We start from the raw sequence: 14,481 nt of genomic DNA on the forward strand, positions 1-14,481 counted from the left end.
CCAGGGGGAACTTGGGTCTGGCGGCCGCAGCTCAGAAGTGAGGCAGCCGCTGCTGCGTGTCCAGGGGAGAATGGTCCAAAACCACAACCCGAAGGAACTGGGGAACTGAAACTGTTCACTAAAAGGAAAAGAACAGAGAGGCACGACTGTGGCTTCTAACACATAAAAGGTAGCTGTAGAGAGGGAAGGAATTAATTCTCCATTGTGAAAGAATGGCTTAAGTTACAGTGAGGTTTAAGATCGGTATTAGAAAAAGCTTTCTAATAGCAAGAGTAATTAAGCACAGAAACAGGCTATGTGAGGAATATCCATCATTGGAGGCTTTTAACAGGCGGCTAGAAAAGTATGCGTAAGCTGTACAGGAATGGGCCGTCCAGCCATGGGGCTGAAAAAGGGAAGAGCTGTTCTAATTTTGATGCTAGCAAGTGGAGAAGATTTACATTTTCTAAATGTAAATCACATGGCTTGTGATATGCTGTTGTCTGTATAGCACGAGCACACAGATGACCCAGAAGAAACACTTCATTTATTGATGTATGCAAACCCCACAAGAAGGCCTGTTTTTACAGGATGCTCCTCAAAATGTTAGGAACACACAGAACCGGGCATCGAAGCAAACCCTCTGACCCAACCCTTGGTATGATGTTAGCCCAGATGCTCTGCAGGAATTGGGGTCCAGCTGATGCTGCAATGTTCTAGAATTTATTTGCAGGAAAAAGCATAGCAGGAGAGTGGACAAAACTCTGTAATAACCAGCATGCTCTTACTTAGATGCTTTCCTGTCAGATTTTGCTTAGATCAAATTTTTAACTGGTGTTTGAAAGGTGTGATGCTTGAGAAGTGCAGAGGGAGGCTGGTGAAGATTTTTTTTTTTTTTTGTAGTTGGAACACTAACTCATATTTTACCAAATCAGCTCATATGTTGATATCATAAAGATATCTACAAATCCCAGAAACTTTTAAAAGAGGAAACTAGATCCAAATTTATCAACAGGCGTTTAATATTAGAAAAAGCAAGAGCCAGACTCTTTAAATGTCATATTAAATGCTTATCAGGTAAATACTTACCAGTATTTACCAGCTTCACGCTACCCTTGGTATCATCAGGTAGCTCAGGAACTTGATTACAGTCATCATAACAATGTGATAATAAAAGATTATGAATAGCTTGTTGCTGACTTGGGAGCAATCTGGAAATCTCATATCATAAACCCGGCATTCAGTCTCTTTAACTTTATTATATTAAAAAAGTTATAAAAACTCGCTGTGTAATTTTTACTGTGCTCCATACACAAGAGATCCATTATTTAACTCTTCATTTAATTTCCAGATGCTGTATATGCAGCATATAAAGGGCATCCAGAGAACTCAGGCAGGAAACAGGCTTATGGCAGGCAGCTCAGAGATATGCATGTGTGGAAAAAGCCATTAAAATTATAGCTTATCTAGTGTGGTTTGCTTTCCTAAGCTAGAACTACTTCCATAAGTTGAGCTTCAGGCTGCAAGGTCTTTCTCCCTTAATCCTGGCCAGGGGTCCAGGTGGGCGCTGCCTGGGGATCATGTATGTGCTGCCCCTCTGAAATGCCACACCCAGGATCCTGTGGTGCTGTCTGCTCTGAAACAAACCACTGTGACCTGTCTGGATCCCTCACACAGATGCATCACCACATGCCACATAATGCTGTGCAAGAGTGAGTTTGGAAGTCCCGCCCTGGACTTATTCTGAACTTTACAGTTTTTCTTCAGCAGAAAAGAGAGAAAACGTATGTGCTTGCAGGGAAAATCTTACTCAGGTGACAATTTGCAGAGGACAAGAGCAATGTGGGCTGCATTTCAAGAAGTCTTAGGCACGCCATCGCTGTGCAATGATGCAGGTGTGCTCATGTAGCTGGGGAGCCCTCGTGCTGGAGCTGGGGTGCTGCCGGTGCTGGTGCCTGAACACATACTCAGGAACTGGAAAGGGCGTAGACAAAACAGCTCACTTTTTCAAAGCCTCGTTTCTTGAACATTTGAATTGTGAGCCCTCGTTTCCTGCCTCCCAGTAATATTACACATTATTGCAAAGAAAATCTTTGAAGCCCCACAGGAAAGAATTGTGCAATGGCCAGTGCCTGCATGGCACAGGCAAGAAGGACAGGAGCACTGTTTGAACATCAAGCTCGGCAGTTCGGCAGGCTTGAGAAATCCTGGCTGCTGGGAAGCCTTTATGCAGGATGTCCCTTCAAATGCTTTTACCAGGTTGCTCTGTCCTTTTCCTAATTCAAACTGCAGTTACAGGGATGATAAAATAGAAAACAAATATATATGCAGTAGCTGAGAAAAACCAATTAGTTTTGCACCGGTGAGAAATAATGCAGAACTCCTTGTGTCTTTAACAAACTGACTCTCAATAGATATTGTAATGTATCTTCATGACCTAAATATACTTAGGAAGAGCATGACAATGAAGTGTATGTTGGAAGTGTAATAAAGGAACTAATACAGTAAAGTTACTATATTTTATTAGTAGAAGAAAACAATTAAAATTATATGCAGGTAGTAACTTAGGAACCAAATGTCATAGCTGTCTCTTTTGCTGCCAAAATATGTGTACTCTCTTCCTAACACTCTCTTTCCCCAAGGAAAAATAAATGTATCTAAGAAATACTTGTTAGCAATGCAATTACAGGCTTAATTCCCCAAGCAACTGCAGACATCATAAAAACAAAACCAAGCAGAAGCCCTTTGTAACAGCAATGGAAAAGAGACAGAAAAGCACTGAGTGCTCAAGAGAAAGATGATAATATATTTTTATAACAAAAGCTGACACATTCTTTGACAATAACATTTGAGAAGTCATTAGCATTTGTTTTTCAGCTGTACTATTTTTTTCTTTTAAGCTACAGCCTAGAATTAAAAACTTCTAAGGGTAGACTCTGTGCTACTCCTGAACAGGACTTTTGGGACACTCAGACACCAAGGTAGCTTGCCAGACACTCAGAAAAGCAAAGCAGCTGTATCAAAATAAGATTTCTTGGCATTATTTACTTCTGAAGGCCTGGTCCCTTCAAGGAACTTAATGAGAGCTGGGTTATTTGGACAGTGTGGATTGAACCATGAGAGATGAGATGCTGGGAGCAGTTCTGGAAGGGCTGCCCTAATAGAATAAGATAAAAATAAAAATGGAGAAAAAAATGTTTGAATAAATAAGATAAAAAAGGACAAAAAGTGCTAAACCTTACAATGCAAACTCAAATTTTTTTGACAGGGGCCTGAAACGTAAAAACTCTTTTCCTCACCAGATGCTTTATGTAATTTGAATTACCCATCTAAGGCATTGAAGAGGATTTCTACATAGTCAGGGACTACCAACGTTTCCATTCTTTTGAAATATTAGCATCAAACCTAAGATAAAAATATTGAAGTTTAAAAATTCAGTATTTTAAAATATTGAACATTAGCATTCTTTTAACGATTTTTAAATTGACTCTAAATCAGGGTAGATATTTTTCTTTCAACAGTCAGTTATAAAAGGTTACTGCATTACTAGTTTCACAAGAAGAGGGATGTTCTTTTTCCTCTCAATTTATCTTGCCTCCAGCCTTGGATCCCCAAATAACAGATGGCTGGAGAGGTTCCAGTTGAAGGCACTGGAGATTCAGTGGGCAAAATGACATCCTCTCACTATAAATGCAAAACCTGTAATAATCAAGCTCCAGAAATCACAAACGCCTGGATCCCTAGGTTGCAGGCAGTGCATTACAGAGCTACTAGAGCTGCTGCCAGAGAAAGGTAGAGAAGAACTTTGCAGATAATACTCAAAGTGTCTCATGCCTGGTGAAATCAACTGAACTTCACTGGCATTTTGAAGTGATAGACGCACCGAATTTGCCTCTGTATATTTAAGCTGTCAGTATGTACTCCCGTAATGATGGGATGAGAGGCTTGGTGGGGTTTTTTTCGTATTAAAGTATGGCTGATTAAAGTTGAAATGGGATCAAGGTTATGCTTTTTTACTGATAGAGATTTTGGATAACAAGGATGAGGAGTTTTCATTTGCAAAAGCCAATGTGATGCCTCGCATGTCTGCATTGGATGCAAATCTTGAGAAACATCCTTGACTAGGATAGGTCATTAGAACCGATATGATTGGATATGTGACGCTTTTAATGTAGACTCAGAAATAAACTACGTTGTTATTATTAAAAGCTGAAGATTAATTTATTGAGACAGTCTGAATAATTTCTCTGGAGCAGAAATTCCACAGACAGCCCCTGCCTGTTTCAGAGTCTGTATAAAGAGGAAACCCAAGTCTTTGTGGAAAGCTCTGAAGAGAATTCTTTCTATCCTGCCTCACAACTTGTCTCTTGAGAAGTACAACCACCAGCACTGACAACAACAAACACAAAACAAAGGACTAGGTTAAATGCTGGGAATGATCTAAGGCTTTGTTTTGCTGGTGTGCACCTGAGGCTCAAGACCTTTTTGCAAGATGATGGAAACTCATCTATCTCACTAACGAAAATTACATGCTTACAGTGATTTGAATCGGAAACAGGCTTTATCTGTAATCTTCTGAGGAGGGTTTTAAATTTTTCTTAAATTGAGGGTGCTTATACTTGACACTTTGGCTTAGCACCTTGGAAAGACTGAGATCCATTGTAAATCAGGTCTCAGGCCAGGTTTATTTTTCAGGCATCCCCATTCTGTGACAGGATGTCAATGTTTGGCAATTTCTAAAGAAAGAATGAGTTGAGAAGCACACAGGAACACTACAATAATGGTGGTATTTATGGGATGGGGACCCAACAGAAGCCCTTGTTGAATTATAAGCCTGGGTCAGTTTCCAGGGTGCACAACTGGAAAAGCTGCCTTTCTTGACCTTCCTTCCTACCTCTTGGTGCAGAATAAAGATACTACTTAATGGCATTTCTGGGGTGATATGTTATGTGGTACTTCTGTTTTGTAAGGTTTCTGCAAATGCCCTGGGTCCAAACTATTAATCCTTGGACCTGAGTCTCTTCTTAAACCAGACTTGCCAGCCATCCACATTAAGTGTCATATGTATACTTACATATAGTAAGTGGCTATAACTTTAAAAAACACTGAAGAGAAACTTTTTTTTTCAATGTCCAGAAGAAGCTAGGACGTCCCAGGACTGAGTCAGAAAAGTGATCTCTTCCATGAAAGGGGCTTATAAGGATGCATTGGTGGGTATAAGCACCTGGGAAAAGGCTCTTGAAAAGAACTTTACAGAGGCAGAGGTGACAGCACATTGTGGAAAAAAAACCCATGTATTTGTGCTTCTTGCTGGCATTTAAGAGGTGTTTGAGATACCATCAGCTCCTTGACTCATAGGGTCCAGGGAAGTGTTTGCACAGCTGACATGTGGAAGGCAACACATAGATCTCTGATGACGTAAACCCAATTTTTTTGCATTTATATGATGCACGAGTGTGCCCCTCTGCCCCCATGAATCTCGGACAGAGTATGTGCTTTGCAAGCTCGGAGAAGGGAGGGGAGATGTCAGCTCATCATATATGTATTAAGCTACCCATAGCAAAAAGAGGCTGCAGAATTTAAATGCAGCACCCAGCATTTACTCAATACCTGTTTCTAATCTCTCCTGCAAAGGCAATGCACGGATAGAGCTTTCAATCACAGCCTGCTTCGGCTGAGAATTTGGTAAAACGCAGACAGCGATGGTGCAAACTTTCCCATTAGTGCTGAAAAGCATGTCTGAGGCCAGTCTGTGAGAGAGGTGAGGCGAGAGGTCTTCTCCTCCCCTCCAGGGACTGCGGCTGTTGACAGAACTAACAAACTGAATAAAGCAGAAATAACAACCTGCAGTCCTTCCTGGAGAAGCGAAGATTTCAACAACCTGTGTCTCAAACGGCAATAATAAGCAGTCTCTTCTGTTTGGAGCAAATGTGCCAGGGGTAGAAATAAGTCTTCAGAGCGATGACTTAGATTAAAGAGGCTTGTGCCAAGCCAGGGTGAGGGAGGTGTACTTTCCTCCCAAGCTGAGGAAGCAGAAAGGCAAACAGCAGCGTGACTGTTTCCAGGCAAATCAGGCTGTTTTAATCACCTCCTTTCTCTCTTTCAGCGTGCCCATGTGAGCACCTGCATGCACCTCGGTGTACGCACCGCTGCGCTTGAGCCCGAGCCAGCGAGTGGGAAAGCACGCGCCCACCGTGTGACCAAAATGCACATCACAGCATCAAACATGGAGGGGAAAAAAAGAAAAACAGGGAGGGAGGCCTGAAACCTCCAATCTGACGCGCTCAGCAAATTGCTGGTTGGCATGTTAGTGACACCACTAGCACTAGGAAAGCAGCTTCTCTCACAGTGGGTTTATTGAGAAGATTATTAAAACCTTTTAATTTAAAAATATTTGGCAGAGACTTCTGCACAGGTTGGGAAGAAGTTTTTGTCCACGTCTGCTTCCAAGAGAGAAAAGAGTTTAAGGGAAGAAAAACCCCAAGCAAAACCCCACCGACTCTCCTCAGGGCTGCTAAAAAGTGTCTTGAAAGAGCTTGCCTGGTGAGTGAGAGGAACACCAAGAAGTGCTCCTTGGCCCTAGACAGATAACACAACTCTGTTTCCTTCACTGCCATTGCTTTGTCTTTGAGAGCAATATAAGATCACCAATCTGCCAACGGGCTGCACAAGTCAAAGCACGGGGAGTTCCACAGTACGTACAAGGAACATCTTTCACTACTTTAAAAATGTTTTGTTTGATTTTTTTCCTTCCCAAACTTTCTTATTAAATGTTTAATGCATTTACTTGATGCAGCCTGGTATGTCTGCATCTGTGATGGATTGAACCAATCTACTGTTGAAGCATGTGTTTCCTGCTATGAATTTTACAAGATTAGCAGATTTATTGTAGAATGCAAAACCTCATGGATTATGCTGCATGTTTAGGCTGAATTATAATAGTGCTATTGACACAATGTTTGATTGAAGGCTCCTTCATGCTTGAAAGTCTAAATTATCTATTTGGTCTGAAAGAAATGCGATGCTGTTAAGGACTTGATACTGCAAAACTTTATTTGTGTGGATAGTTTTATCAGGCTTGAAGCTGATGTTCCTCTCATGTGACAGAGGTCCTGTGAGTAAATGCTTGCTTGAGTGAGGAAAGACCCTCTGAAACCATGATACACGGTAGCTTGAGTTAAAATATGAGTATAAACGTCTATCACAAAATAGTTTAGCAGTTGTACTGATTTTCATTCTTCCTCTTGACTCAGACCAGCAAGCATTTTTAAAAGAAAATAGCTGCTCGGTTACAGCTTAGCACCTCTTGACATTTCCATTATCTCATTGGGGTTTAGGTTATTTATTGCTTGGCTCTCTTAAAACGCGTGGGACAGAAACTTGGCGTAAACACTGTCAGTTCAAATGGAAATCTGTCTCTCCATGTTCCTGTACTGGTGTCACTGCCATCGTATTTTAGTCATTTGAGTGTCTGGGTTATTATTTAAATATTATTACATGGCTCCATAAATATACATGGCACTGTCCAAAATTACTTCTGTGGTATTATTTATATTTTTAAAATATCCCATATGATTCTACAATTCATTTTAGCTACTGAAGATTCTCAGAACTTTTTTGATGGATTGCAGTTTTGTGAGCACAGCTTTAGTGATTGAGGTCTTTGGCCCCTTGTCACCTCTGGACAAAAGGACACATCTGAATCAACTCCTTACATGGCACAGGGAAGGGTGCCCTGGGGCAGGGGTAGTAGTTAGGCTGCCTCACATGGGAAAGCCCTTGTTTTCCCTGGATCACTGGGAATATCCCAGTGAGAAGAGGGGTAGGATGCACACTGGGGGCAAGAATACCTGGCACCTCCCATCTGAGAGCTGATTTGCCTTCTGGAGGAGTCAAATTCTTTCTTATAATTATTAATGTAGGATTGAAGTTATTTGGGGTGAAACGCTGCAACAACAGCAACTGTTGGGCTGATTGCTGAAGATACTCCCAACAGCCCCAGAGCTTGAGGGCCAGTCCCAGGAGGGCTCCACAGCAAACATCCTGAGGTGGCTGACTTACGGCAGTGGAGAATTTGCCTTCCAGGCACGTGGCTTTTGTGCTGCCCCTTCTCTTGGCTTTTCTTGCCAGGTAAAGTTTTATTAATTGCATGACCTCATTACTCCGTCCCAGCAATAACCACAAGTAGGGGCTGAGAGCTGGGATGTCTCTCCTGTTCAGAAGAGCTGGCAGCTCAGGGGAAGCCTTCGCCCTGCTCCCTGTTACAGCCCAGAGACCCGGGATGCCAGCCCAGGGACCGAATCCAGCGTGGTGGGGGAGTGCAGCATGCTGGGCTCAGGCTTGTGCAGACCAGCTGCACGCACAGCTTCAGGTGTCTTAAGCTGATCAGTAGCCATAAGCTCATCTTAGCCTTTGGTATAAATTACCACATTTTTCCGTTCCCTGTGTGTAGGCTTAATGAACAGCTCTTATGCTTTCAACAGGACTTATTTTGTGCACAGATTGCCTATTTCTTTTCCATTCCCCAGGCTCTTTCTTTTAAACAAATGCCATTATTACAATACACAGGGAACAAAACTGGTTTTAGCTTAACCATGTGAGTAGGAAGCCTGAATACAGGCCCTGTTCCCTGCGCATAAGGCTGTGGGGGAGAGTGTTTTGTGCGTGCCAGGGCTGTCTGTACTCACTGGAGGGTTTGGATGCATTGAGGTCTCCCATGCCAAATTTAAAATGCTTACAAGGGGGCAGGCTTTAACTGAGATCTCTGAAAATCAGGTCATCTGTAGGCTTGTAGCATAATTCAGGTAGGAAGGAACTGCGGGAGGTCTCTGGTCCAACTTTCTGCTCAAAGTGGGGCCAGGTGAAGATCAAACAAGGCTGATCAGGGCTTTATCTGAAATAAATCTCTCAGGATGGAGACTGCATAACCTACCTGGGCAATCTGCTCCACTACTGAATGCAGTCAATTTTTTTTCCTTATATTCAGCCTGGACCTCTCTGTTTCAATTCATGACCATTGTCCTCATCCTTCCTCCATGCACAGCAGTAAAGCTTCACCTTCTCAGTAACCTCCTGAAGAATATTGGCAGATTGCTGTTACGTGTCTCTGAAGTCACCTCTTTGCTAGACTGGACAAGTCCAGTTCCCTTGGAGCAAGTGCTCCAGTCCTTAACCATCTTGGTGGCCCTCTGCTGAACTCCTGCCAGTTTATTTACCTATCCTGTGCTGGGAACTCCAAAACTGGACACTATATTCTAGATGTGGTCTCACAAGTCTGTCACAGGTGCAAGACTTCAACATTCACCTTTGTTGAATTTCATAAGGCTCCTGTTGGCCCCTTCCTTCAGCCTGCCTATGGCTACCTTTCCCTCCAATGTATCATTTGCACCCTCAGGTTGGCACCATCCGCCAGCTTGATCAGGGTGCACCTGACTTCCTCCTCTAGGTAGTGGACAAATATATCACACAGGACTGGTCCCAGGATAGGACACTATCTCTCACCAGCTTCCAAGAAGGTTATGAACCATAGTCATAACAGAATCCGAAGCTGAGCACTCAGAAAGTCCTGCCTTATGCAAAAATATTGCCTCTAAGGCATATTAAATGAGATTAATAAAATCTCTCTTTAGCTTAGGTCTGAAGTAGGTGTCTAAGGTAGTTTTCTCTTGTCTCTTTACAGTCAGCTGTGGCAGTGGGAGAAGATAAATTCTTTAGATGATTAAAGATCTGTAATATTTGTAATATTGACCAGAAATACTTAATATCTCACTTCATAAATCAGTGGATTTGCATTAGGTTGTACCATCTACACTGTGAACTAGATTTGGCTTGACCCAGCATGGATTTCTGGATTTCTGATCACGTTCTTTATATGCGGGATGTGAATACCATCACAGAAGTGAAACTCAAGGCTTCTAGTCTCAAGATTTTAATTTTTTTTAAAACTTTTTCTCAGAGACAAGAGAGAAGAAAAGAAAAAATGTGGAGAGGAATGCTGAAAGCAGGACAGATGTTTAAAAACTTTAGGGCTTGTCTTCATGTAAAAGTCTTTACCACAGGGCATCAATATGACCTGTAGTTATTCCTATCTATCAGTGAAGCCTTAACCTTGTAATTGATTCTTGTCTGTCAGGCTCGTACCTGTAGGCAAAAAGTTTGAAGTGAGTCTGGGAGATGATTTCTTCAGGTGGAGATTGATTTTTTTACAACAAGCATGTAGGGAGTATTTTCTTCTTTTTCTACCTTCCTGCAGATGATCTGAAAACTCCTACGGGATCAAAGAGTCCTCGTCAAATAAAGGCTCTTCACCACTCCTTGTGCTTTGCAGAATTCAGTGCTCAGGACTGTGACTTCTGAAGGGGTTTAGCTGTGGGCCCTGTGGTTATGTTTCCTTCGGACTGGTCCAGCTTGCTAGCTGGACCCAGGAATGCACGGTATCTCAGGGGACTGAGCGAAACCCATTCCATTGCTTTTGCCCTTGTGTCAGGTGACATGAAGATCCTGTAGAAAGGACTGTGTCTGCTCAGTACTGGCCATATGCCATCTCCATTATGCCTGCATCACTTATGTCCACTTCATCTCGGAAAGAAAATTAGAACTGAGATAGTACAAGGTATGAAACAGAAATTAAGTAACTAGGGCACCAGCTCAGGAAACTGATGATTCGTGGGAATAGCAATGATATGTAAAATCAGGAATGATGTGATTAAGGTAAACAGGAAATGGTCATTCATTACTTCTAGCACTATAAGAACTAATTAAAATATCATAGAATCGTTTAGGTTGGAAAAAACGTTTAAGATCATCAAGTCCAGATCATCATCAGGCAGACAGATTAAGAGTTACAAAGGATGCACTTTTTTAACACAAATTGTAATTAAACTGTGGAACTCAACACTTTCAAGTCAGCGAGGTTTGTGGAAGAAAGATCTGTCAAGGGCTACTAGGAACAAGATCTGGTTCAGCCATCTCCCAGCCTCCAGATTTGTGCAAGAGGGGAGCAGTATCCCTCTGGACATGTTCCTTCCTTGTACTTTGTCCTTATGTCTTCCCTCATGCTCGTGATGGGGTTTAGATACTTGTCTACGTGCACCTTTGATCTAGTTCCATGCAGCTATTGTTGTACTGTTATGCAGAAGGAAATTTTTTGACGATACATTTATGCATACATGGCGAGCCCCTCAAAATGACACTAAATAAAATAACTATAGGGCAAATTGCCATCTACTAGACATATAAATGTATGCAAATATATAAATATTTGCCTTTGTTTGTGCCCACAGTAAGGAAAAGTAGAATCTGGTCATCCAGGATATACACTGGGTCTTAAATGACTTGGAAATATTCAAGATTGGTACATCAGTTGAAATCGGAGTGGTGCCAGCATAAGGGAGGTGACTTTGATAAATTTTTCTCTGAAGGCGGTTTCATTATTCTTTCAGGCACCAAAAAATTACTATTTTCCTCTGTGAAGGAGAAGATCTCCTGTGGCAAGTGCAGTGATTCCGCTTTTTGCTCTTTTGACTGGGGATCTCATAATGGTCTAGGAGGATGGCAATTATGCCCGTCAGCCTGCAGATCAAGGCACCCAACAGATCAAGTGAAAACAAACAAAAGGAAGTTGTAATCAAAAGCTCTTGCTAATGATTTGTGTGGAATCTGCAACATATATTAATATTTTCTACTTCCTCTCTCCAGGCATGACTCTGTAGGAGCCTTTCTGTGACATTTCCCCAACAATCTTTTTTACAAAGAAAAGAGAATTTGAAATGGAGAAAAGATTATTTTTTAATCTGGGACTTCGCAGTGTGCTGGCGCAGAGATCTGATGCTTAAAGGCTACATCTTGCTCTAACACACTCAGGAGGGGTTACTGGTTTGACAGACCTGATCTCTGCTCCTTAAGCTTTTGATTCATGCATTTATAAAACTGTCTCTTAGATTCTTTTAATTAGTGGCAGCCTGCTCTTGGAAAAAAAAAATAATGGTTACGCATGGGAGCTGGCAGGAGTCTTCCTAACTCATGGTGTCAGATGCTGCTCTGCGAGTTCAAAGGGAGCAGCGAATGCTCACCACCTCTGACAACTGGACCACTTTTATTTAGGTACCCTTCAGGCAGAAAAAATGTGACATTTGTGGGCTTACGCTGTTTCTGTTTGCTTTTTGCATCGGTTCAACAAGATCTGTGGACAGTGCTTTCCTACCCCTCAGTAGTACTCTGAAGTTTTGTTAGATGATGGAGAGACTTGAAGATTAAAAAGAGGGGGATCGCCAAGCAACCTATTTTATTAACAGCAAGGAAGGGATTTGGTGTCTCAGAAATCTGCAGGACTAATTTTGGTAACCCTGCTCTGACAAGCTGATCATGACTCACGTTGTTAAGATGATTGTAACGTTCAATGCCAGCTGATGAAAATTGAGTTAAAGGGAAATTAATTTTACACGCACACTATAAGAGAGCATTGGAAGTTAACTCTGGAGAGGGATCACGTGAAAGAAAAATTTGCATGCCCTGATCTCCAGGGGAGAGTGAGACAACTACAGTGTTTTATGCAGCCATCTGGAAGGAATCAATTTGTGGTACCTTCTAATTCATTGGGAAAATATTGTACATAAGTGACAGTGCACATGAGGAGCCTGATGAATGTAAAACTAAGGGACTGGAGAAGGACTGCCTAGCAGGGACCCAGGCTGCCGGATGGACAGCCCACTCCCCAGACAGCCCAGCTCCCATTTATTTGTTGTTGTGGGAAAAATAAAAGAAAACACTGACAAAAAGGACTAAGAAAACTCACTGTCTCCAGGCATCAGGCATTAAATCTGACCCGTTGGTCTCTCACTCAAGCTCCTCATAGAGGAGTAGAGGGGGAACTGGTGGCCTCCGCTGAGCAGAGAGCCCATGCTAACCTGGCTGGGAAACAGGCTGACTCAGGGGAACATGTTGCATCCTTGGAACATCTCAATAATATTTACAAAACCAAATCCACATTGATTCTCTACAGTTGCAGGGCTTGGCTGCCAAGGCAGGTCAGCTCTCCTCCTCTTGCCAGTACCTCCGCAGTGCTGACGAACATGAGGGGCTGAGGCACCTGCAGCCCTGTGACTGCCTTTGCCTCTTGTCCATCGGTGGGGTGTGGGTTGTGGGGCACCTGGCAGGACTTGACCTGTTGAGCAGGTGCAGCCCCCTCAGCCTGCCCAGAAGGGCAGGTGGAAAAAGCTTGTGATTTCAATGCAATCTTTTTCTTGACATCGACTACTGCAGATTGGCAGCCACTGGCATGTTTTCTTTCCAACAAGATTTTAGGCATCTTGACACTTCATAAACAGTGCAGAAGCACGAGAGAAAGTTGCCAAGATCCGTGTACTTCCCAGAGCACAAGTCTCCTTCACGCAACTGAAGAAACAATTCTTCTTGGTCCCAAAGGAAAGTCATTAGTTAGAACAGGGAAGAGAGGCTGGTATCACTGAGGCAGCTAAACCCAGCCCTACATCATGCCCCCAGGGTAATTTTAGACTCGGAGACACCAGTGGAGGTTTGCTGCATTCCTGGGTAGGCTTGCGGACTACATCCCTGGGCACATAGACCTCAAATAGCTGTAACAGGTGATTACATGGATGTTATGTACATGCATCTGGGCAGAATTCATCTTCTGATGCCACAATGCGCTCCCACAAGTCTCGGTACGTGGCAGGGAATGTTTTAACAGTGGTGTTATCTCATTAGGAGCAGCTGTGGCAACAAATGTTGTATCCAGAGAGACATAACGGTTTCCAGTCAAGCCTCTTGGGACAGGATTTGAGGTGGTTTTTTGTTTTTTTTTTTTCGCTTGGTCTCTTCTCAGTTGAGAGATAAAGAGGAGGAAATGTCCTTGCTTACCAAACCACCCTAGGTCCTCCCCTGAGAGAGCCTCTGGGCTGCTCTAGTGAAAGCACCAGATGCCATGTTCATCCAGGAGCTCTCATGCAGTTGCAATGCAATGTGCTTGGCCTCAGGCCTCTCTACCCCTATCCCGCATTTCCTCTGAGGACAGAACGGAGGTTTTGTGGCAGAGCAGATTGGTCACCTTGTGCTGGAGCGATGCTCAAAGAGCCACTTCTGCTGAACTGCTCACTCTTCTATGAAATAAGTGACACAAAGGGATAGGCATACTACAGAGAACCGATTTCCTTTTTTTTTTAAAGTGCCTTTGAAAATTTTGGGCCGATATTTTCTGTGCTCAGCCCTGCTGGAATATTGATAGCTTTTGTACATATGTGGAAATTTGTTATAAGATAGCTCTGCATGCAAAGAAAGGAGAGAAATATCTTTAGTCAATTACATTTGAGAAAAAGAAGAATTTTTTTTTTTTAACAGTCTTCCTGACAAAGCTGTGGGAATAATAACTGAAATTTTCTGTAGAATTGTTTCCGTGCTATGCTGAATTTGGTTACTATTAGCATAAGGTACAACTTTTTGAAAATCATATGGTGTGCATAAAATACACAGCCTAAGAAAGTCACCCTG

This window comes from Buceros rhinoceros, unplaced genomic scaffold (assembly GCF_000710305.1).
Source record: "Buceros rhinoceros silvestris isolate BGI_N320 unplaced genomic scaffold, ASM71030v1 scaffold13968, whole genome shotgun sequence".
NCBI classification, from domain to species: Eukaryota; Metazoa; Chordata; class Aves; order Bucerotiformes; family Bucerotidae; genus Buceros; species Buceros rhinoceros.